Source organism: Eucyclogobius newberryi, unplaced genomic scaffold (assembly GCF_026437365.1).
Source record: "Eucyclogobius newberryi isolate DKJ021-1_F unplaced genomic scaffold, fEucNew1.0.hap1 SCAF_15, whole genome shotgun sequence".
In the NCBI taxonomy this organism is placed as follows: domain Eukaryota; kingdom Metazoa; phylum Chordata; class Actinopteri; order Gobiiformes; family Gobiidae; genus Eucyclogobius; species Eucyclogobius newberryi.
The window spans coordinates 20478548-20503893 of record NW_027315779.1 but is presented as its reverse complement, the minus strand read 5'-3'; the positions used below and the strand labels follow the sequence as shown (position 1 = coordinate 20503893).

The window sequence follows — 25346 nt, the reverse complement described above, 5'->3', positions numbered from 1 at the left end:
GGACACTGTCCACAGAAAGGCAGCTTAGTGAATAATCTGCAGCAGCACATACAGTTAACGGAGCAGAGCGGGTTGTTAGAAGGTGCAGACAGCAGTGAGCCATGCACCTGTCATGAAAGACACTGTCCTGTCACATCAGCATATCTGTGGAATAATGCGCCTGAGGAGGATCAGCACATGTCACTCTGGGGACGCGCTGCTGGGAATGGCTTCATTTTTAAAGCATTCAGTCTTGGGAACTAAACTGCAAGGTTCACTGCAAAAAATAGACGTTTCGACTCTCATCCAAGAGTCATTGTCAATAACAGAATTTAGGTCAGAAACTCCGATATTAATACTGTTCTGTGGTAAGACCCGCCCATTGGGCGGAGCCTTCCTGAAGTAGAAAGAGTTGTTTGTTTCAACAGAAACTCCCCCCTTGTATCTACCGAGCTAGCCTATTCAGAATCTTAATGGGCTATTAGAATCCTCTTTGTCTTTGTGAGACCCTGGCTCAACCACCCTGAGTACCTGATTAGCATCTAAATGTCCTGGTCCTGGTCCTCTACCTTTCCAGGGGTTCAGTAACCCATTATAAATAACAGGAAGATTAAACCTTAGCCCTCCATTTCTGTTTAAAGAAGGTCTTTCTTTTTTAACAAAAATAGCTTCCTTGACTCCTCTTTCAAACCATCTTTTCTCCCTGCTTAAAACCTTCACCTCACCGTCTTCAAACGAGTGATTAGAGGCTTCAAGATGGAGATGCACGGCACTCTGAGGTCCTGAACTAGTATTTCTTCTGTGCTGATAAAGCCTCTTGTGTAGAGGCTGTTTTGTCTCACCTATGTACCGTTCTTTACAGCTTTCTTCACTGCATTGGATCGAATAAACTACATTGCTCTGTTTTTGAGTCGGCAACTTGTCCTTAGGGTGAACCAGTTTTTGTCTTAAAGTGTTTCCTGGTTTAAAATAAACAGGGACTTCGTGTTGTCTAAAAATTCTCTGCAGTTTTTCCGACAGGCCAGACACATAAGGGATAGAAACACCCTTCCTTCTCTGTTCAGTTTCCCTTTTGTCCTGCTTCTTGGTTCTCTTCACTCTGTTGAGAGCCCAAGCGGGGTAACCACAGGCTGAGAGGGCATTTCGGACATGTTTTTCCTCTTTCTTCTTGCCCTCTGAGCTGGTGGGCACACCTTGAGCTCTGTGTTGTAAGGTTCTGATCACACCCAGCTTGTGCTGTAGTGGGTGGTTGGAACCAAAGAGCAGATACTGGTCCGTGTGTGTAGGTTTCCTATATACTTCTATTTGGAGTTTCCCGTCCTCTCCTCTGATCGTGGAACAATCAAGAAAGGCCCATGTGATTCCCTTTGTTACCAGCTCGTGCATGAGAGCTACAGTAGCTGCACATTTTACTCATAACAAGCCCAGAGGTATTTTCTCCTGCAGGATTTCAAAAACAGTAGTAAATATAGCCGCAAGCGGCGATGATCGGGCAACGCCGCCGCCGCAAGAGGAGGGAAAAGTTTGCGGCTCCGCTGCACAAAGTCCATGGTTCTTAGAATAAAAAATTGATAACTTTTGATGAGTCTGAAGATGAGTCTCACCAAATTTCAGGTTAATAGGGCTAACGCCCTTGGAGGACTTTGTAGAAATACAAAGTGTCAGCTTGTTCAAATTTCAGAGATCTGGCGATTTCCCCATTGGAATAACATTTCTGTCATTGCTACGGCTACGCCATAACAAATATGACAGGGGTCTCATTGACTTTTTTGATCGGGATGCCAAAATTGAATTTTGTGCCAAATTTCGTAAAATTACGAAAAAATTAAACATTTTACCCTCCATATAAAATTTTATGTCACTCTGTAGGGGGCGCTGTTAATTTATTTCACTTAAAATAGGTTTTGGGCAAAGGGTTTAACAACGTATTCAAATTTGACGCAATTCAGACTTTATCTGCGCAAACGGCAGCAAATTTAAAATTTGGGACATTTCCTAAATTGTAGCTACAGAGACCGTGAAAGGTATCAAAGTAATTTGAATAAAACTTTCACCAAATTTCAGCTTTTTCTGGCCAACGTCCTAGGAGGAGTTTGTAAAAGTACGACATTTGGAAAAACTCCCAAGTCATGCTTAGCAAATTTTGATACAATATGTAATAATATTTTTTACTTCTCTTGTCACCATCTTCGATCAGATTTTCTTTTGGCCATTTCCTATGTCTCAATGCATTTTTTGTACGTTTGAGTGAATTTTTTTAACTTTAGAAAAAGGAGATAGCAGGCTGCGAAATAGACGGGGGCCCGGGGCCCGTAAGCCCTCAAATCGCCGGCGGGCCAAGGGTTTGAATTAGGAGGGGCCCGCCGTGCCCCTGTATCGAAATTCCTCAAGATTTAACCAGTAATTTGGCCATATTTCTTAAGCATTTTCATTGCTTAAGTTTCGTTTTGACAGACATGCCACTTTGCAGTATTCTCCCTTCTCATTGGCCGAGCGGTGTCCGTGATCTAATTTCGATGAAAGCGGGCATCTGATTGGCCGCTGCGTTTGGTCGCGTTCGGTTGTACTCGTAAATGGCCAGTCTAATTTTGCGCCAAAAGTGATATCTAGGTTGGCGGGCGTCAATCTCTACTCAGTCCACAATTCAGTCTTTTTAAAGTTGTTTGCAACAAAAGCTGTGTCAATGTGGAAGTATCCAATGGCCCCAAGGGCCCCCCCCCTTGGAGCTGTTAGCATCGGGGCAATGTATTTATGTTTGTAGTTTATTTTGTAGGCTGTGATTTTATATATTCCACAAGATCTCCTTGTGTCAAATGTATTTATTTTGTATCTAAGAAACATTATTATATTGAATTACACAGTTTTAAAGATCATGATCTCTGGTTTATAGGAATTCAATATTTGTGCTCTTCATATCAAATAACAGATACAAGTACTTTAAATTGTTTTACATGCTTATAATGAGGTTTAAAACAACAAATTTATCTTGTTCTTATGACGTCGCGTTGCAGCACACGCTTGTGGGCCCCTGAAATTGCTGGGGGGCCCCTAACTTTTTTAGATAGGGGGCCCCCCTGGCCCCTAACTTTGAAAATCTATTTCTCAGCCTGGATAGCCAGAATGTAGACAGGCACAATTTTTAAAGGTGTGCAAATTTTTGTGACTTTTCGTCCATGTTCACTGGGTGAAAAATAGGGGGGTTGGTCCCGAGAAGAAAGAAGGAAAGAAAGAATAATATTACGATGCGAAAACAATGTTTCCCATTTTTCAAATATCATAAACTATACATTTTCGTTCCTTACGGAACTAATAGGCCTCTCGCCAGCTTGTGGCGCTCGGGCCTAATTAACCTGAGCAGAAACTACTCTGATGTGCTTTCCTGCCTTTTTCAATTCCCCTGTTGGTGCTGATAACTTTAAAAGAAAATCCTTGAAGAAAAACAGTGTGTCATCGTCACTACAACAAAATACATTTGATAAACATCATTTTTGAACATAGACCACAATAATTTCAGTCTATGTCAAAAACTGACAAGCAAGAAAATATGACATGCTGTTTCACCGCTAGACTACATATGGATGTTAAGTCGTCAGTTTCAGATTTTGCAGATTTTATGCCCTTCTGTCACAGCCAGTACTGCGACGTGCTCAGACATGAACTGAACCGGCCACATAACGGTTATTAGACAAATGCAAACCACTAAACAAATGCTGCCCATACAGTGCATTCAGATTGTTTAAGTGTCAGTTAAAGGTACACTATGTAACAGCTGGTACCATCTCCATGGAGAGGGTATTGTTTATCTAGATCATTCCAAAGTGGCATTCAACCTATCTATCTCCATGGGGACACGCAGATGAATCCACCAGTTAAACAGGTCAGATCTGTGGAGAGGTGAGTTGACTAATAGTAACAATGTATGTTTTCCAAGGTACTTTTGAACAAAAAACTAATAAATGCTTGCTGGATAAACTTAATTCCACACCATGAAATATTCAAATCAAAATAATAATGTCCATGGAGATAAGCAGATCCTCCCACCAGAAAAGTTACATAGTGTACCTTTAAGGCTAGATGTAACTTAAACTTGTACTAACTCACCCACACATCCTTTTCGTCCCTCGATTAATTGATTAATTAATAGTTTATAAATATTCTAATTTTGCATATCCCATTTTTGTAATTTTGACGTCTGACACAAAAGCTCCTCAGCATGCACGGAGACTGTACAGGAAGGAAGGAGCCCGTGGACTAGTGAGCGTGAGAGCCACTATCCAGGATGAAACATCCGAGAAGGATGTGGTCGGCATCGGAGCACTCGGGGCAGTGAGCGAGAATGAAATGTATATATATTTTTTTATCATCTCTTTAATTCTAATGAACAAGGAAAATATATATTTTCTCATCTTTATTACAGCTGTAAGTATCCTTGTTGTTTAAATGGAGCAGCAGTCGCTCTGTTACGTTTTCATCGCAGATTTCAAGTGCTCAGATGTCTCTGTAGCTGCCTTTGATCCTACAGTTAAGAATGACTTTTAGCTCCAGTATTCTGTCACGAAGTGTAACTATATGTGCTGCTTCCCCCTCCACCTCCGCTGAGGTAGAAGCCGCGTCCTTTTTCTGAAAACTCTGAAAATGTGGTTGTGTATCTCTGCTGTTAAGGAATATACTCAGAGCTTGGACATGCATTTATTTCAGTGTTAGAGGAACTCAAATTATAATGGGATGTTTACAGTACTTGCTACTACTAGGTCTGTGCAATTGATCAACTTTTTAAACTAATCAAGATCCAATCATTTCACATTGTCAGTCAACAGATAGGGTTTTTTTTAATCGAGAGATCCACAGCCAATCTGCTGTCCGTAAAGCATGTGATTTGGAGCAGAGTTCAGTCTTTAATTAATTTGGTGTTAAATGGCACTGACTGAAATTATTGTGTTTCATGTTCATGAACTTTAATATTGATAATTTATTTAAAAACAGTAATATAATAAGTATAATAAATCATATGGAACTTGGTAGTATATTTACTACTTGATGCATTCAGCAGTTGACTTTTAGCAAATGCACAACTCGTCTGCATCCTAGTCTTCATTATTCGGAGCACGGGGCAGAGTGCTCTGTGGGGGTCCTTTGTGTAATCTCTCATCTCCGACTGAAAGAGATGCCTATAAAACAGAAACACTAATAGTGCAAAAAAGATGCAGTCACAGATTGCATATTATTATTATTATTTTTTGTATTGACTGACTAATTTGACCCTAATTGTCCGTTTTTCTTTTTTTTCATATTAATGTGTGAGTTCTGATGTTTTCCATAACTGTTACTTAGTAACCACATTGTAAACAAAGGCAAAAATCCATTTACACTAATAGTTCATGCTAGACACGTGACCTATACGCCACCGTCGGCCATATTGGTTCAAGTCATAAATGTAAACAAATGTACACTGGATGAGGTCCGAGATGTACTGTGGGGCCTGTCCATTAAACCAACTTTAAAAACAACAATAAAGCCTTTTAATAAAAAACACACGTTTTCAAGAAATGCATGAATGCATTTCTTGTTTTCTGTTCAGAGTCGTGCCATGGGGTTCCGGACTAACTGTAGTCAGTAAAGTGTATTTTGCAAGATGCCAAAATAAAGTGGCGTCTCACAGCGAAAAGGATTGAACTCCCGAGCCAGACCGAGCCTTCCTGTGTGGAGTTTGCATGTTTCTCCTCATGCCTGAGTATGTTACCTATGGCTGCTCTGGTTTTCCCCCATCAACCCAAAAAATGCACCGTATTTGAAATCCTCCAGCAGGAGGAGTCCTGACCAAGACTAGCACAATATCAAATCAAATCAATTTATTTTTGTAAGGCCCAAAATCACAACAACAGTTGCCTCTGAGGGCCACAGGGAGAAATGAATCAACAGTGTCTGTGGTGGCGATGGAGTCAGACAATGTCTGTGGTGGCGAGGGACGATGTCCCAGGGTCCTCTGTCCTTAGACTCTCCTTCTCGGCCAGGAAAAACTACAAAAAAAACCTCTTTGGGAAAAAAGCGTAGAAACCTGGAGGAGTTCCAGTGAAGGAGAGATCCGACTCTCACAGACGGACAGACGGACACGAGGAGACTGGAGCTGGACCCACTCTTCAGGCAGATGAGGGACCGACTGAGGCGAACAGGACCCACTCTTCAGGCAGATGAGGGACCGTCGGAGTCGAGCTGGACCCACTCTTCAGGCAGATGAGGGACCGTCTGAGTCGAGCTGGACCCACTCTTCAGGCAGATGAGGGACCGTCTGAGGCGAGCTGGACCCACTCTTCAGGCAGATGAGGGACCGTCGGAGTCGAGCTGGACCCACTCTTCAGGCAGATGAGGGACCGTCTGAGTCGAGCTTGACCTACTCTTCAGGCAGATGAGGGACCGTCTGAGTCGAGCTGGACCCACTCTTCAGGCAGATGAGGGACCGTCGGAGGCGAGCTGGACCCACTCCTCAGGCAGATGAGGGACCGTCCACACAGGGCAGGGACCACTTCACCAGGGGAGGGGCATCTGGGTCCACAGGTCCTCAGGAGTGAGAGAAAGAAAAGAAGGCGGTGAACAGTTTGCAAGTGGAATCAAAAAATAAATATTGTTTGATAGCATAAGTAGTCAGAAGAAGAGGAGGATAGTGCTCAAGCTGTCATACTTCCCCCAGCATAGTTACTCCTAGGGCAGCGTAGCTGAAGCTGTGGGTTTATGTTTCTGTTCCTAACTAGTCTGACCATAAGCGATTTCGAAGAGGAACGTTTTAAGCCTGGACTTAAATGAAGAGACTGTGTCAGCATATTTAACATGGGTCGGGAGCTGATTCCATAACACAGGAGCTTGGTAGCTAAACGCTCTACCTCCTACAGTACTTTTAGAGACTCTTGGCACCACCAGAAGGCCAGCATTCTGAGAGCGAAGAGCTCTGTTTGGATGATATGGTTCTATAGCATCTTTGAGGTAGGATGGGGCCATGTCATTTATGGCTTTGTAGGTCAAGAGTAGAATTTTGAATTTGATTCTAGACTCGACGGGGAGCCAGTGAAGAGACTTCAGCACCGGCGTAATGTGCTCTCTTCTTTTTGTTCCTGTTAGTAATCTTGCTGCTGCATTTTGAACCAGTTGAAAGCTTTTTATGGAGCTTTTAGGACACGCTGCAAGCAGGGAGTTACAGTAGTCTAATCTAGTCGTTACAAATGCATGGATAAGTTTTTCGGCATCACTTTTAGGCAGGATTCTTCTGATTTTGGCGATGTTGCGCAAATGGAAATAGGCTGTTTTACAAGCTTGATTTATATGAGCTTTAAATGAGAGCTCCTGGTCAAATAAGACTCCAAGGTTTCTTACAGTAGAACTGGAGGCTACACTGACATTGTCCAGTGTGACTATCTGCTCAGATAGAGAGTCTCGTAGATGCTTAGGGCCAAGCACAATGACCTCGGTTTTTTCAGGGTTAAGAAGCAGGTAGTTTAGTGTCATCCAGGTTTTTATCTCCTTCACACAAGTACTAAATCTGTCTACTTGATCGCTCTGATCAGGTTTCATTGATAAATACAGCTGAGTGTCATCTGCATAGCAGTGGAAGTTAGTGTCATGCTTTCTGATAATGTTGCCTAATGGCAGCATATAAAGAGTAAACAGAATTGGACCGAGTACCGAACCCTGTGGCACACCGTAAATTACTTTAGAGCTTGGTGAGGAGCTCTGGTTTACATTAACAAATTGGAACCTATCAGATAGATAGGATTTAAACCAGCTGAGGGCTGTTCCTCCAACACCTACATCACATTCTAACCTCTGCAGTAGAATGTTGTGGTCAATGGTGTCAAACGCTGCGCTGAGGTCCAACAGAACCAGGATTGAGACCAGTCCATCCTCAGCGGCTAATAACAAATCATTTGTGACTTTAACTAGTGCAGTTTCAGTGCTGTGGTGGGCTCTGAACCCTGACTGGAAAACTTAAAATAAGTTATTGTCCTGCAAGTGGCGACAAAGCTGTTTTACTACAACTTTTTCAAGGATTTTAGAGACGAAGGGAAGATTTGAAATAGGTCTGTAGTTTACCAATAGGTCGGGATCTAGATTAGGCTTTTTCAGAAGAGGTTTAATGACTACATGTTTGAAGGACTGTGGAACATAGCCACTTTCGAGTGAAGTATTTATTATATTAAGAATAGGGTCTATAATTAGGGGAAGAATGTCTTTGAGGAGTCTGCTTGGAATGGGGTCTAGGACACAAGTTGAGCTTTTAGAGGACATAATGGCTGAAGTTATCTCTGCTTGATCAACAGCTGTGAACCTTTCTAAGTTTACAGGTGGATTTATATGGGACGTTAGATTTACAGCTTGGGCTAGTTCAGGGCTAATAGCGGGGGTAATTTCATCTAATTTATCTCTGATTGTTTTTATTTTATTGTTAAAAAATAGGAGGAAATCATCAGAGCTGAGTGTAGCTGGGATTGAGGGCTCTACTGCACTGTGACAGTTTGTTAGCCTAGCTACAGTGCTGAAAAGGAATTTAGTGTTACTTTTGTTGACTTCTATTAGATTTGAATAATATCTGGTTTGGGCCTTACGCAGAGCCTGCTTATAGGACAGCAGGCAGCTTTTCCATGCTTTTAGGGATTCTTCGGTGTGAGAGCGACGAAATAATCCCTCTAACTTTCTAACTCTTTGTTTATGTGAACGCAGTTCTTGGTTGTACCATGGGGAGGCGCGCTTTGGCCTAATGACCTTCTGTTTTAACGGCGCGACAACGTCAAGAGCAGACTTCAGAGAATTCATGGTCAAGTCGACACATTGATCACTTAAACTGGGACTAAAGCTGTTCTCAGCAGGATCACATGACATGTCACTGAATATTGGCTCTATTATTTCTTTGAATTTTGAGATAGATTTTTCAGATATTGTCCTTTTCATTATAACTTTATTTTGTGGGACTGGATGATCTTTAAGAATAAACTGAAAGGTAATTAGGAAATGATCTGACAATATAGGGGTTTGAGGGAGGACAATGAGGTCACTAATCTCTGTTCCATACGTTAGGACAAGATCCAGAGTGTTCTTGTGAGTGTGAGTCGGTTTATTTACATTCTGAGTGAAACCAATGCTGTCTAACAAGGCGCTGAAGGCATTACTGAGAGCGTCATCACTCATGTTCACGTGGATATTAAAGTCTCCAACTATAACTATTTTATCCCAGGCTAACACTAAGTTTGATATAAAGTCAGAAAACTCTGTTAAAAACTCTGAGTAGGGACCAGGGGGTCGGTAGATAACTATGAACAAAACTCCTTTTTGGTTTTTCATATTTGGACATGTGATTGACAGCATAAGGCTTTCAAATGAGTGAAATGCATTGTTAGTTTTAGGGCTCATGAGTAGGCTTGAGTGTGAGATCACTGCCACACCACCACCTCGGCCTGTGCTCCTGGCAGTCTGAAAGTTAACATGGGTGGGTGGGGTGGACTCATTTAGTCTGACGTAGTCGTCTTGTTGAAGCCACGTTTCAGTTAGAGCTAGAAGATCTATGTTATAGTCACTAATTAATTCATTAACTAAGAGCGATTTGGAGGAAATTGCTCTAATGTTTAGCGGTCCACATTTTACGTGTTTATTCATTTGTGTATTTGTGTCATTTGTGATTGTTATTTTCCTTAAGTTATTTGGTCTGACGCCTGAAATATTTTTTCTGAGATGTGACTTTTTGGCATTATTTGTACGAGGAACACGAGGGACACGAGGAACACGAGGGACACACACAGTCTCTATCTGTCTTGAATCTGAACACTTCACATGTAACAGAACGGGCGAGAGTTCAGCGACAGAGGAGCGTCTTGAACTGCTGCTCTGCACCTGGGGCTCATCCCTAGATGGTCACTTAACACGACTAAGACTATCGGTCAAATTCCGAACTAATAGGGATGTACCCTCCGAAGTCGGATGGATGCCATCCCTGCGTATGAGCCCGGGCTTTCCCCAAAACGCACTCCAGTTATCAATAAAGACAACGTTGTTTTGAGGGCACCATCTGGATAACCAGTTGTTGAATGCTGAGAGACGGCTGTACAATTCAGCATTGATCCGATTGGGCAGGGGACCAGAAAATATTACAGTGTCTGACATCGACTTCGCTAGGTCACACACCGCGGCTACTTGAACTTTGAGCACCTCTGATTGTCTCCGCCGGGCCTCGTTACCGCCTGCGTGAATCACGACTCGCCGGAAACGGGTCCTGCTCCGCTTTAAGATCCTAAGGTTTCCTTCGATGTCACCCATTCTGGCCCCCAGGTAACACCTAACGCTAGCAGCTGGCAGCTTCACGTCTCTAACAATAGAACTCCCGATTATCGAATCCCGAATATGTGGAGATGGGTCTCCGAGCGCTGCACTATGGCCCACTGCCACTTGCTCCTGACAGATTTCCCCATCGTCATTTAAGAATGGGTCAAATGCAGAATACACATTTTCCTACGGGGACAATAGAGTGCACCTTAACCTTACCTTTGATGTTAGCGTGATTGAGCTTTCAACATTACAATTGTTGAACATCTTTTCCAGTTACAAGTCTGTGTAAAGTCATGGAAAAGCTGTTCAAAATCTCTGTGTTAATTGCATGTATTTGCAACTTATAGCCTAACTTAACCCATTACGCTATCATGGGTACTAACCTTACATTTTACCCCAACCCTTCATAACTTCATAGCTTTTAATGGGACCCGACACCCTAGCATTAACTCTCTGCATTTTGGATGGAATTTCACTTTTTGAAGACATAGACAGGGATTTCACATTTTCTTTACAAATTGCCTTGATTGATGTAAAACTATGATACATTTTGCTCCACACAAAGTAATAATTACAATAAAAAACATACCATCTGTCACCAGTTAAAAAATAATTGCAAGAAAAAAACAAACAAACTATTGACCACATAAGATAAGAGAACCTTTATCTGTCCCACAATGGGGCAATTCCAGGGTTGAAATGCAGCAGGAGCAGCAGGAGAATTGAAACATGCAATAAAAACAACATGACTATGACTACTACAACATGACTACTTTACAAATAGATTTGAATCTTGGCTAACCCATAACACCAATACTACCTCCAGGGGCTGGTGTATGCCGGTCCAAGCAGGGTTGCAGCTAAAAGGACTTTAGGACTTACTTTTATATTTGTTTTTGATCTGAGTAAATTCTACCAATAAATAATACCAGGTGATTCTGGCCCATTTCTAGTCCGGACACATGCTGCCATATTCAATTTCATCCACCTCTTTTTAAGTTTGTGACACAAAAACACGTCATTTATACAGTTTTATTAGTTCAAATGTCTCTTTCACTTTGACAAATGCCTGTATTATCTGCAGCCCAGTGTATTTCCAGAGAATCCAGCCCATTAGCTGCTCAGTGAAGCAGATGCCCATTTAATGCCTACTCATCCCTTAGTTGTCTGTCTGTGTGGAGTCCAAAAATCCTTCAGAGCCCGCTGTTCTCCCTGGCCCCTCGAGACTCTGGGTTCCTGTGGGCTCACGCAGCTGGAGCTCGGCCTCATTATCAGGTTAGCTTTCTCTGCCGAGCCACTACCAGCTTTTGTTTCACAATTTTACAAAGATATAGGCTTCATAAAAACATGTTCAGTCATCACATCTCTAAAACATTTGATTTTAAGGTACACTGAAATATACTGGAATTGAATATTTAAGCTTCAACTCTCAACGTTCATTGAAAAGGGGTCACATATTAGGCTGCTGGTCCTAATGGGTGTCAATAATCATGATTATTTAAGATAAGATAAGATAAGATAAACCTTTAATATCCACGCAAGGGGAAATTTCGTTTGAAACACTGATTTTCAGGTGAGGAATAGACTTAAAATGATCATCCATTATAGCAGAACTAAGTAACTCTGGCGATCTCCCCCTGCAAGATCCGTGTGAGAATAGAGGCAAAAGCTTTCTTCATTTTTCTTTTCTTTCTAATAAGATAGTATAGTCACATACAAAAACATTTCATGTTGCCAAATATTAAAAAAAAAGCCAGGGTTTCTCAGCCGAGTCGATGTCGCAAATGTTGCAAGGCTGGTTTTCTGTTCAGAGACAGCAGGGGGCGAAGATGGGCACTTCAATCGCCCCAAAATTACATTTAACCACCACAGGAACTTACAAAGACATTCAATAAGATGAAAATGTGAATTAGGTCTGCGTGTATATCCACATACATTCATTTTATTTTTAACTAACTGTGTGGGACCACCTCAAGTGCAGCCAATCAGAGATACTCCCTGCTTGGAGAAATCAATTATTTTATTGCACATGCTAACAGTAGGCGTGTTCGGGGTACGACATACCTGCGCATACCACGTGAAATCCAAACAGGATCAACCTGTGTGTTATTATCATTCAAATGAAAAGCTTATCTAGTTATTTTCTAGGTAATGGTTTGATCCTTGTTCACTTAAACGTAAGTATTGAACAGTCTGAAACCACCCTCTGTTTTTTCAAGTTTTGTTTTTTCTCATACTGTGTTCTGTGGCTCAAATACCTGACCTTCAATGATTATCTTCATTAAGTGACCAGTTGACTATTTTGTTGTCATTGATGAGTGCATAGAAAACACTTTACTGTACATTTCAATCACTTTGTTTGTCTTTACAGCATACTTTTAACTCGGCCTCTGTTACAGCTTACTTTTAACTCGGCCTCTGTTACAGCTATCAATAGATATTAACTTAAACCGTTACATTCTGCCATTTATTTATTGCAGCTCATGTTTCTTAACAATATTGTAGATTTAAGAACAATTAGCTGGGAAAATCTGGCTTAAAGGTTGAATGGACGATTTTTTTGGCATAAATCTGAGTCTTATTTCCTTGTGGCGTGGACTGTCGATTAGTCCTGCCACGTATCAATCATAAAACGCACCTACCGCTCACCTGTTTCCGCGTGCCCACGTTTCCGCGTGCCCAAGCGCATGGATCTATCATAATATAGTTCCCTCAGTGTACGGGGCAAAATGAAGACGGAGAAAGACTGTTCGAGCTGACGCAGAAGTGGACAGAAATCTACGGGAGACGAGAGATGCGATGCGCTCCGTTGCGCTAATAAACAAACGCACGTGTGTGTTGTATCGGTCCGCACGGGGGAGTGCGCATGCGCACTTCCACCTGCGTTCTCAAATCGCCGAAAAATCGTCCATTGCGCCTTTAAGTGTTGTTGTATCTATGGTATATCGTAGTTTTCAATATGATCTTATACCGCAATATTTTCTATATTAATATACCACACTTCCAAATGTGTCATTGTGACCGGCTTAATCACAATTTAAATTTGATTAACTCCTTAGCCCTATGAAATAATAATGGCTGCTTGGTGCACTATAACTGATTATAATCCAGAAACAGTTTTGTGTCGGTCTTCTCTAACAATCACTCACTGCACTGTTCACTTTCTGCACTACATCAGTAAATTCTACTACATTGTGTGTACATAGTAAGCCTATTTTTATTTCTATCCAATAGCAGATTTAAATTCCTTTTTGATTTTATATAGGTTGTTTTTTCACTGTTCATTGTTTTATGTTGCACTGTATCACCAAAGCAAGTTCCTATGTTTGTGAATTTTGTTCATTGGCTATAGCAATAAAACTTTTCTGATTCTTCGGATTCTCTCTGACAATCCTTGGATAGTACAACAACTAGCGGATTGGATCATTTTTCTTCATTCTTATGTTTTTCTCAGTGCAACGTGTCATAGATTAGATAGTGGAACACTTGCTGGCGTTTCTCTTGTCACAATCAATACCATTAGCAAATGGAGGTGTTCACGTTTACACTGAATTGCTCTGATTCGTTGGTAGCATGTGTCCTGTTGCTGTACAGTTACTGACTGAGACGCTGGGGTGTGGAGCACATGAGGAGCACTCTGCTACTCTGCTGCCTGGTCAATGTAAAATCCATTAGATGCTAAGCTGCAGTTTGTTCAGCATTAAACACATGTGTGATCTTGTATACAAAAGCACATGAGAGCAGTTGTATTTAAACGTTAGTGTCATTTTTGGCATTCTGTTTGTTTTTGTTTTTTCCTGGTAAAAATTCAAAATCTTTCTTGAGAGAGTTGGTGGTAGATTATCTCCCACTGTGTCATTATTCTTCTTTTGCCCGTAGGCTTTATTAGAAAAAGGAAAAGAGAGTGTGAAATGGGGATGAGAGAGAAGGGAGGACATGCAGTAAATCATTGGAGTCAGTTTCATAAATTAACATTTCTGAAGTCTTAGTGGGAAAACTGCTTTCATCATATTGGCCAATGCCACATTCTCCAAATATGTACACAGTAGTTCCCTTTGTAGGAATTAGCAGTTTCTTCTGAGTGCGTTTTCTTTTTGCTTTTGATTTTTGTTTGTTTGAGCACCAGCCTTGTTTGTGCTGGGAAATCCTAAAACAATGAATACTGCAAGCGGATGAGCCCTCAATATTGACCGCATTTCCTCTTTTTCATAATACGTTTTGTAACTAAACTGAAACAGACGCTGAGTAGGTTTGATGATCAAAAAGCAGAACCCTGGTCACACATTAAATACAAGCTGATAAAGAGAACATGAGCAAAGCCAGTCAGTTGAAGTTTGTCTCCACTGGATCGAGCATCAACATTTCTCTTTGTAGCTGACTCTGTGTGAATGACAGCTGAGCTGATATTGTTGTTAGTCATTTCTTCTGAAGTATTCAAGTGTGGCTCAGTCAGAACATAGACACGTCAAACGTAAGCAATACATGTAATACAATTGTAAAGATACTGGTCTACCAGTTTTTAACCTGGAAGTTATATTAAAATTCTCTACATTCATTATATAAGCCACAACGATGTGATTAATGCTACAATCTCTTTACTGACTCATTATGCCATCTCACAATATGTGTGTGTGTGTGTGTGTGTGTGTGTGTGTCCTTGGGTTTTGTGTGCCTTGATTCTCTCTTTTTTTGCTTTATTATTTGCTGGATGTCTACTGTTTTTTATTACTATTATATGTTGTTTTTCTCTCTGGTCTTGTTTTCTTCTTTTCACTAACACGTACAATAGGTAATAAAATCATGCAAAGCAAGAACATTGTAAATTCATAAAAATGGTACAAGATTACTGCTATCTTTTGTTCCATGGATAAGGTGCAAAGTAGCTGAAAGCCTTTTTCCATAAGTCTGTGCTACTGTGTTTTACAGCATGACTGTAAAAGAAACATATCCTGTGAGCTTAATCAATGAATACCTGAGGTGATGTTCAGCATACATGTTAAATAATCAGGAAAAATATCAAAAATTAAACAAACAAAAGGTTGTGCTGTTGACTGTTGCTTGGTGATCACATGTTTGTACATAATGTAATATTGATATAATGTTAGCATAGCACATGAGGATACAGGCATATTTTGTAAATATAGATATTAAATCAAAAGACTTCAAAACCTTTTAAAGCGTGCGGATATGAGTAATATGACTTTTTTGTTCAGGCAGGTAATGTTGTTAGTCAGAGTCATGGCCGAGCTGCTGGGTTAAACACTATCTGTGATATCAGTGCCGAGCTGGCAGCCGTGTTTCCTCCTGTGACCTTTTGCCAAACTACAACTCCAGTGTGATAGGACCTTAAACCACCTCAGAATCTGCATGTTTCCAAAAGATAGTGGCTCAGCGGCTTAACATTGAGTTTACAGTGCTCCAAGAGAGGGATTAGCGATGTATAATCATAATTTATGTTGCAACTGGCTTTGAAGGTCATTTTAACATACGGTGTATTATCAAAGTCATGATTTTACACATCCACTTTGGACATGGTTTTGTTTTACAGATTTAAATATGTATGGGGTTTTCTTTTCATGGCCGATTGTTTGGAATCCAGTTAAACTGATGTCTGATAAGCTTAATTGTTCTCTGACAAAGCCATGTAAGCAGCCTGCAAGACTCGTTACTACTACTCCTTACTAATTGTTCTTTATACCAAGAAAAAAAGTCATATCGGTTTATCACTAAAACAAAACAGCATCCCATCAAGTGGATGTGTAAAATGGGCCGATATGTCAAGCCAATTTATAATTCTCCCCAAATGACCGATAATCCACCCAAAGCCCCATTTAACCAAACACATTAAAGTGTATTAAACTGTGTAGTCATTTTTTTTCATTGTCCTTTTTGTTCTAAAGTTAAAATAAAGCTGTACGTGTGTTCACTTGAGGAGTTAAGGCCGATTAAGCTGACAGGCTTAAAAGTGCAAATATTGGCCCATTATATTGTTTGGCTGATATGGCGGGTCTATGTCAAATGCTTTTGTACTGGAAAGAGATAAGCTCATTTCATCTATACTTTATATGGGTTCCTATTTTGTCTATGAACAGTTGCAACCACACAGTTTTAGATTCCAAAATGAATCAAATTTGACATTACAAGCCCCTTGAGTATTTGACTCAACAATGACAACATACAGAGACACACTAAATACTAACTTAATACATTTCAGACTATAATAAATACGTTCAACAGTAAATATTGGATGAATCCTGGGCCAACAATGGGAGAGTAAAGCACAGCTGTACAGTGGTCTTATCTGACTGTGTGCCCTCCTCCGGACCAAAGATTTGTACTGTAAAAGTGAAGAAGAGGGAGGGAGATGACTAGGATTTAAAGGTCACTCGCTCTTTCTCTCTTGGGAGCGCGGATAGATGGCTTCTCATTTTCAGCTGCAACAGATTAATCCTGCTCCTGTCTTGTCCATGCTGTGTTTAGTTGTTTAACCATGATTCCAAATGGATTAGATGGATTCAATGCAATAGCTTATTTTTTGTACTTACATGCTTGCAATATCTAGACTATTGCAGAGGACATTTGACTTAAAATATGGTCTTTAGTGAGTCAGCCTTTTAGGAGATATTTACTGTTTTAAAAAAAAAATCTACACATCAACCCTGTGGCTTTTGATCAGGCGTTGACAAACTCTTGAGGCCGGGACTATGCAACTGACCCGGGACCCCCACCGCAAAATGAAATTGATGCTGGTAAGTATTTAAACAGGAAACTATTTCAAATCAGGCATTTATTATATTATTGCAGCAATTTTCACCAAATTATACATTTTTTTATTTAAAATAGATAAAAATATATCTTATTATTATTTCCTCCTCTGTTACCTCTGTTCTGTGGAGTGTCTCAGAGCTCTATTTTGGGCCCCATGCTGTTTAGAACATGTCGTTCGAAACCCAAGCAGGGCCTTAAAGTCAAGAAAGCAATATTATTATTGTGGTTTCATACTCTGTATTGCTTTGACTTTATTGGAAACCACTCTGAGTGTTGTAAAGGGGATCTATAAATAAATGTTGATTAATTAATTGATCTATTGCTTGACATAAAAAAAAATTTAAAGTATGGATTGATGCTTTGTTTTATCAATATTATTGTGATATATTGTGCAACCCTAGTATATAATGTAGTATTGCCTATCCCTCACTACGGCAGTCTGACTCATCGTAAGCTCTAGGTGGCCAGCATGTAGCAGTCAGCGTACAATCAGCTAATGTTTTTTGTGTCTATTGTCTACTGGGTGCGTTGAAGCCTGGCTCTGCTCTGTTCTTGTTAGGTGGACCTTTTGTGAGGTAACATTTCTCAGATTTCTCTAAGGTCATCAGCTCTGAATTCACATCGTTTGCCGAAGTTGATGAGAAATAATTGGCTCCTCTACCTTGCCACTCTGCACTGAATCCTATATAATCCCACTCTTATTATTGGATGGCACAGGCTGCAGCAGAGAGGAGGTGGACTCTGGGTTTGTCTGGGATTGTCCTGCAGTGTATTTCTGTCCAGTCAGATTGATCAGCAGTCTGGTGGTGGGAGCAGTGATGGCTATAGTCTCTCTGCATCACTACACAATAATGGACTGTATGTGCTGATGCTAATGTATAAAGTTAATCCAATGGAGGCACCTCGGACTGGTAAAAAAAAAAGTTCATATCAAGTGACAAATATTTTTGAGTTTGTTCCCTTGATGTGTGGGAGGTTGAAATTACTTCTGTATATCGCATGTCCTATCACATTGAAATTAGAATGTCTTGGCCCGACCTGATCCGCGGAAAACCCCTGCATGATTACTGTGGAACAATCTTTCTGTGTAAATATCTCATGTTACAACTTAAAGGCGCAATGGACGATTTTTCAGTGATTTGAGAACGCAGGCGGAAGTGTGCATGCGCACTCCCCCGTGCGGAATGATACAACACACACGTGCGTTTGTTTATTAGCGCGATGGATCGCATCGCATCTCTCGTCTCCCGTAGATTTCCGTCTCTTATGAGACAGCTCGAACTGTCTTTCTCTGTCCTAATTTTGTCCCGTACACTGAGGGAACTATATTATGATAGATCAATGCACTTAGACGAAACCGTGCTGCTCTCGGGGGACGAGCCAAACGCGGCTGCAGGTGAGCGGTAGGTGCTTTTTATGTTTGATACGTGGCAGGACTAATAGGCAGTCCACGCCACGAAGAAATAAGACACAAATTTGGGCCAAAAAAAATCGTCTATTCAACCTTTAACACTCACTTGCTAAGTACAATCTCAGGAGCAGAAGAACCAGATGTGAAGACACAGACACAGGTAAATCAGCTCACACAGATCAAGAACAGAGGGGACAGTAGTGACAGCTCAGACGTGTTACCTGTATGTTGAGCTTCAAAGTGTTGTGTGTCTTATTACAATGCAACTGATATTCACTGACAAATCAATCAAATTAGACGCAGCGCAGCAGACTGCAGGTGCGTTGAGAGACCCCCAGTTCAAAAGACAACCGTATCACCACTACTAATATCCCATTTTACACAGTGGGCACCTGCGGCTTATTGAAAGGTGCAGCCTGTATATGTATAATTTATTTTGTCGTTGTAAATTTTGTTTGGCGCGGCTTTTATTCAGGAGCACTACCGCTTGAGTTCTCAAATCGGCGAAAAATCATCCATTACACCTTTAACACACAGGTAACACGACTGAGCTGTCCCTATTGTCCCCTCTGTCCTTGATTACTCTGTGTGAACTGATTTGTCTGTGCTTTCACATCTGGTTCATCTGCTCCTGAGCTCGTACTTATCGAGTGAGTGTTACGTTGTAACATGACATATTAACACCGAAATATGTTCCATGGTATTGATACACATGTTGTCTTTTGACCTATGAGTCAGGTCGGGCTAAGAAAGTCTTATTTCAATGCGGCAGGTTCTAAACTGCAAACCGCCATATATCGCTCAAATCTATAAATTAGATGCACCAGCACGGTGTGCCACAGGGTTCAAATTAGTGCTGTGCCGAAATATTGATATACCGCGATACTAAATCTGGCCATACAGTACAAGTTTGTTGCTTGTTAATTTAGAATCCATTTTATGTAGATTTAGCACCCTATTGCACAAAAATAAAACTTCTGTTTTTGACTTCTTGAGTGAATCTACAATATTAAACCATGAAATAAGGGTTAAATTGAGTGTTCTGGCTAGAACTGAAGTATAATGTAAAATGAGTCGGAACATCTCTCGTGGGCTGATAACTTTGCTTAAAATCTAATCTTTCTCAATAAGGTTTGCAAAAACTGAAATGGCAAAATATGATTGGTTATATCTTTGACATTGTGGAAATGGAAAGAAAAGCCAGTGATGGACAAAAACAAGGCATTTCGACTGGAGGAGGACTTGTGCTCTGGTTGCATGAGAAAAATATCCAGCGAGGAAGAGTTGGGCTTAAGGAGGTTGTGACATGTGTCAGGATGAAGTGACAGGTGGAGGACTGCAGACAGACAGGAGACTTTTTAAATATGACAGCCAAAGACAAACTCCCAGTGACTGGACCAGTCTGATACTGAGCTGAAAACTGTACCACCTGTTGGCATGGTATTTTATTGATAAATGAATAAGTCTCCAGATGTTATAAGATTAATGATCCATTGAGTAAATAATGTTAATATTGAAAATATGTTACTGCTTTGACTGGAATTCTCCACAATTTGGCCTCAAAAACATACCTGGAGTAGCATTAACCTCATTCAGGATTCATCAGTTTGATGAATCTTGATTAGAAAGTCCGCTCTCCTCCTTCCGTCTAAAACACTCCGTTCTGTATCTCCTTGATAACTGATGTTTTTTTGATCTGTGATGTGGCTCTGAAAATCTTCTAGTGTTTTTAAGTCCATAAATCTTTGCCAGACTCATTTTGTGCTTATCTGCTGTCAAATCATGATCATTACAACTACATGCTTAAAGCAGGAAGGGTTATTCCTGCTTTAAGCATGTCGCCAGTAGATTAAACTAAATATCAGTGGATTTAGATTAAACTTGATTGACCCCCTATAACAACTGACTTGCTTCCACTTGCAGAAAAGCATGAGAAGAAATTGATTTATTTTCCTTGTATTTCCTTTCCTTGTATTAGAGTAAGTGGGGAGGGGATGTTGGCTTGTGTGTGCATGCGTACAAGAAGCATGCAGATCCAAGCTGTTCCTCTGGCACACAGTTCCCCTCACTGCTCCCTTCTCGGCGGTGAATGTGACCTCCACAAGGGTTGAGCAAGATCAATAGTGACTGAGGAGAGCACCAGGGGAGAGGCCTGCAGGGTTGGAGCAGGCTCTGGCAACAGGAAGGGAACAACGCCTTGGTGTAGGTACACACTGAGGATTTATCTGTGTTTGGACTGGTGCCTCAAAGTGTCTAATAGCGATTTAACAATATACACAGAGTAGACTAACTCACCTAATGGCTGATACACAGATGTACATAAACTGTTGGGATGAAAGACCGGATGGGACATGAGATTGGATCCACTAGAACATGACAATAGCATTATTTGCAATAAATAAATCATGCAATCAAGTTCACAATTTTGACCTCACAATATTTTACTATTATTGCTATCATTGTAGCATTGCCTTTTGAAACTACACAGCTTCTCATAAACTCACTAGGTGCTTAACCGCTGTTTGGCCAATACAAATGTTAACTCATGGAAAGAGAATCTCACAAGATCAATTTCCTCATGAGGTCTTGTCTCTTCCCTTTAAACTGCACATGAACCAGGTGGATGATAATGACAATAATACATATCCTGATGATACAGATTGCCACATATTACCATAATTACTATAAATGTCCCGTAAAACTTTTAATCTGCTGTTTCAAATTCAGATGTTTTATAATTGACGTAATTTTCTTATTTTGCATATCTTCAAAACATTGATATTTTCCATATATTGTAGCTACCACTGACCACTGAATGTTTTTTTGTTCTGTCGCTCCTTTAGATACAAATATGAACGTCAAGAACAATATGTGGTGATTCTCCTTCCACTTTCACTAGTAGTATTGATCTAAAAATGTTACACTTTGTTAAGAAGATACCATCATCTTCTCCCCTTTAAATGACATTGGTTGCTGCTCTTAGACCGCTACTAATGTGCACTAATTTGCTTGAAATGGATTACAGAGCCCTTCAATTAAACACACAATTGTTGCTGACATTTGTCCTTTAGGTGACTGCTAATGGTCGCACTGAACCTTCTAGCCATGGCAGTTACTTTCTCCCTAATGGTCCCCCTGGCTCTGATCTCAACGTTTGACCAGAGCCTTATTAACAAACATGATAAAATGATCCAGGAGTTCATTCTATATATGCTGCCGTGATTTATCTTGCTGCTATGAAAATGAGTGCTCGCTGTCAGGCTTTAGAATCAAAGCTGTGTGATGTAAGGGAAATTATTCTTGCCTCAGAAAGGGGAAAAAAAATGCTGGGCCAATTTTGGCCAATACAATAGCTTACACTATTATTCAACATTTTCTATGTATTTCTGTAAGTAGTCCTTTATGTGCACAGACCTTCTGAATGACCCTGGAGACATCACCAAAACTATACACTGGCCCATGCTTGAATTGCTGTCCCTTCTCGGCCGGCAATGGGCAGAATTACATTTTATCCGGCCTTCCATTTGCAGTTTACAGGCAACAAATTGGTGACAAAAACAAATAGCAGCTCGGTTCAGGCTGAGAGAGGTTTTATTAATGGATTTATTCTTTGTCCTGGCAGCGCACTTGCCTCTTACTGTAATTGGCTGTGAACTGGGTGAGAGATAGAGGCATTGAAAGCTCTTCATGTTCAGATGGGATTTCCGAGGCTCAGGAGCATCATGCTTGTTTATTTTGCCTGTAATGTGGACTCTTAATGTAAAATTACAAAATAACTTATCAACATGTAAGATACAGCAAGAAACAATGTGTTTTAGTTTGATTTTATTTGTTTATTTATTTGACAGGGACAATGCAATCATACATAGTTACAAAACAAAGCTTGTAGCCGATGTGATGCATACAAAGTTTATAGCCAGTGGATGCGTACCGCTACGACGGACCGGATCCGGATTTGTAAAAACGTTTCGGTTCAGGTCCAAAAAAACCGAAACCCCTGTGATTCGGTTCTGGACTCATTAAAAATCTACCACTCGCATTCTATATCCTTTACGTTCTAGAATCTAAACCATCTTAAACCTTCCATAGATCGTGAAATTCGCGCTGGAAAAGACGTAAACACTGACATCGTTGTCAATGGCGCGCCCGGAGCATCAGCGACGCATGCGTCTTCCCCGCGGCAGAAGTTGAAGCCGGCGCAATGAGTTTAAAGACGCGAGAGACCGAAGTTGTCACTTTATTTCTTGAACAGAGTTGGTTACTGTTGGCGTCAGAAAATCAAAAAACACCTGGTCTCCTGAGCCCGCTCTTAGCTCCGCCCCAGAGACCGCACGCACGCGCACTATAGACAAGGGTCGCTACAATATGAATAAAATAACTGTATTATGTTGTGGTGTGATGTAGCATTTATTTAGGTGGGTTAATGTGCAATATACATATTTATACATCTAAGTAAATACTAAGTCAAAGTAATATTGTTTAAATGCTGGATTAATTAATTGGAGCTTATATTTTGTAATAGTATTTGTATTCTACAGTTGTTAAATATGGTCTTGTGTTTAATGCTGTTAATATGATGTATTGTGTGTAGTGTAAAATATTTTCATATTCTATTTTTGATACTGCAAGTTGATTGATTTATAGTGGTTCGAGTTGACTGTTGAATGCTAGTTTTTGAAGGTTTTTACATGACTTTGATGCCAATGGATCTGCAAAAATTAAAGAGTGGAAATGTATCTAAAGGCATTAAACTTCAAGTGTGGGAAACAGCCCAGTCAAACCAGTAATACACTTGACAAACATAGTATCAGCTGAAACAGCCGCCCCAAAACCAATACTCAACTTGCTCTTGTTCGGAAGTTGTTCCTCTTGTAAAACACATGAATGTGTGTTAGCTAGCTAGCAGCTTGTGATTTGTAAGTTGTAACTTCTGTTAAAAAACAGTGAATAAACCAGATAAGTTGAGTTTATTTCACTCTGCAGTTAAGCCTTGTGTTTGATAGTCGTCCTTGTTCATGTGTCTTCAACTTAATTTAGCCAAGTAGCTTGTGTTATGCTGTTATAACATTATGCAAAAATGGCATGAGTTCAGCCGGACTCATTAGGTCCGGACCTGAACCTAAACCTCTGGATTCGAATCCGGACTTGAACCTGAACGTGGGTTTAGGTCTGCATCCCTACCAGTGCTCATTTTCAACTCCGATCCCTGGTTGGATCGTGCATTAGTACGAAACATACACTGACATACACTGTCTATGTACTACGTATGATTTATTGTGCTGTTGTTACTTTATATAGTGGTGCAAAATATTCTGTTTGTTTTGTTTATGTTCTGGGAATTAATAATGAAAAACATTAAATCAAATCAAATAAAAAAAATATTAACCAATTCCTTGGAAAATAATCATTATTAGGCCTACTTTTTTAAGTATGTAGGGCAGATGTCCAGTTTGATGATGTAGGTTACTATGTTATAAGCAAATACAAACATGAAGATACTTTAGTGCTGTTGAAAAGAAGAGTGCAGCAGTAATCAATAGATACCTCCTGCTCTGAGCCACTCTCACTGAAGGCACATAATCATTACTTCATAGAAACATCCCAATGTTTCTTTTTGTGTGTTCTAAATGAGTCATGTGATAACAATGCTGTCTCCTCCACTGCCTCCACTGAACAGTGACAAGCCTATTGTATGTGAATTTATATAGTTGAAATAACAGTCTTCTGAAGCGTGTGAATGGCAGTGATGATGGACTGTGTGTCATTGACAGACTGTTCTGATCTGGATGGCAACTTCATGGGGATTTTTCTCTTCTACTGGTCCATTAGTGTAAATGGCTTCATGTCATTAGATAGAAGGTGCAGAGCTGTTCTGTAGATGCTCTCATCAGAAGTATGTTGGTCATTTGCACACAGTTTTGTCTGACTCTTTCCTTCCTACTTTCTTTCTGTCTTTCTTCATTCCTCCATTCCTTTCCTTTTCCTTCCTTTCAATACCTCTTAATATTTTTATTAGCCTACTGATAACAAATTGACCATGACACTGGGCATATTCTGAATCGACAGCATACTTCTAATTTAGAGGTTATTTCAGTGCTCATTGGTTTGGGTCATTTTGGGGCTCATTTTGGGGGATTTGAATACTCAGTGTTGTGTGGCTTTATGGCCCCTGTTCTTAATGTGTCAGTCTGAAAGTGCACCAATCTTCATTGATGCATGAATGAATATGAGACAGCAGGGCCAAATGAAGAATTGGCCAAATGTTATTTTTGAATGTGAAGCTCTCCTTCTTGACACACTTCAAGAATAGCATGTCATGGCCCATTTCAAGCACACCTCTTTATGCATAATAACTTCACTGTGACTTTTTAAGGATGAAACCAGATCATGTGATACTTAAGCAACAGAAAACTTAAGTAGTTACTCACTGGAAAGTCCCCTGGGGCAAGCATTTTGCATACTATCTGTGCTCTTTAGATGAATACAAGCTGAACCAGATGTGCTGAGAGGCTTTGATATTTCTGTGTATTAACGATGAAAGGGAAGTACCTCGTAAACAGGCTCATACAAATGTGCACCTACTGTACGCTGTGCCCTGTGTTTTATGTGTTTTATGTCTGTGTAGAATTCACTCTGCAAGCCCTGACCGCTGGCATGAACATAGTTAAATAAATGTCTTTGCAGTGTACACGTGTTCACAAAATGCATCTAATGAAGAGAGAGACCTCACCCATCAGACCGCCCACACAGAGATGGCATTCTTTGTTTTATCTCCTTGCAAGATTAAGTTCTAAGCAAAAACATATGTATTCCATCCACTCAACAGACAATCAGCAGAGAAACTGAATCAGTGCTCAATTTTAATTAGGGCTGAAACAAGTTGATT

The 25346-nt window shown here is 40.4% G+C and overlaps 1 protein-coding gene across 1 annotated transcript in view; it reads left to right on the top strand.

Moving 5' to 3' along the window:
- The window catches only part of camkk1a (calcium/calmodulin-dependent protein kinase kinase 1, alpha a), a 51809-nt gene that overhangs the window by 401 nt on the left and 26062 nt on the right, over nucleotides 1-25346 (top strand). The gene's annotated exons all lie outside the window — the stretch shown is intronic.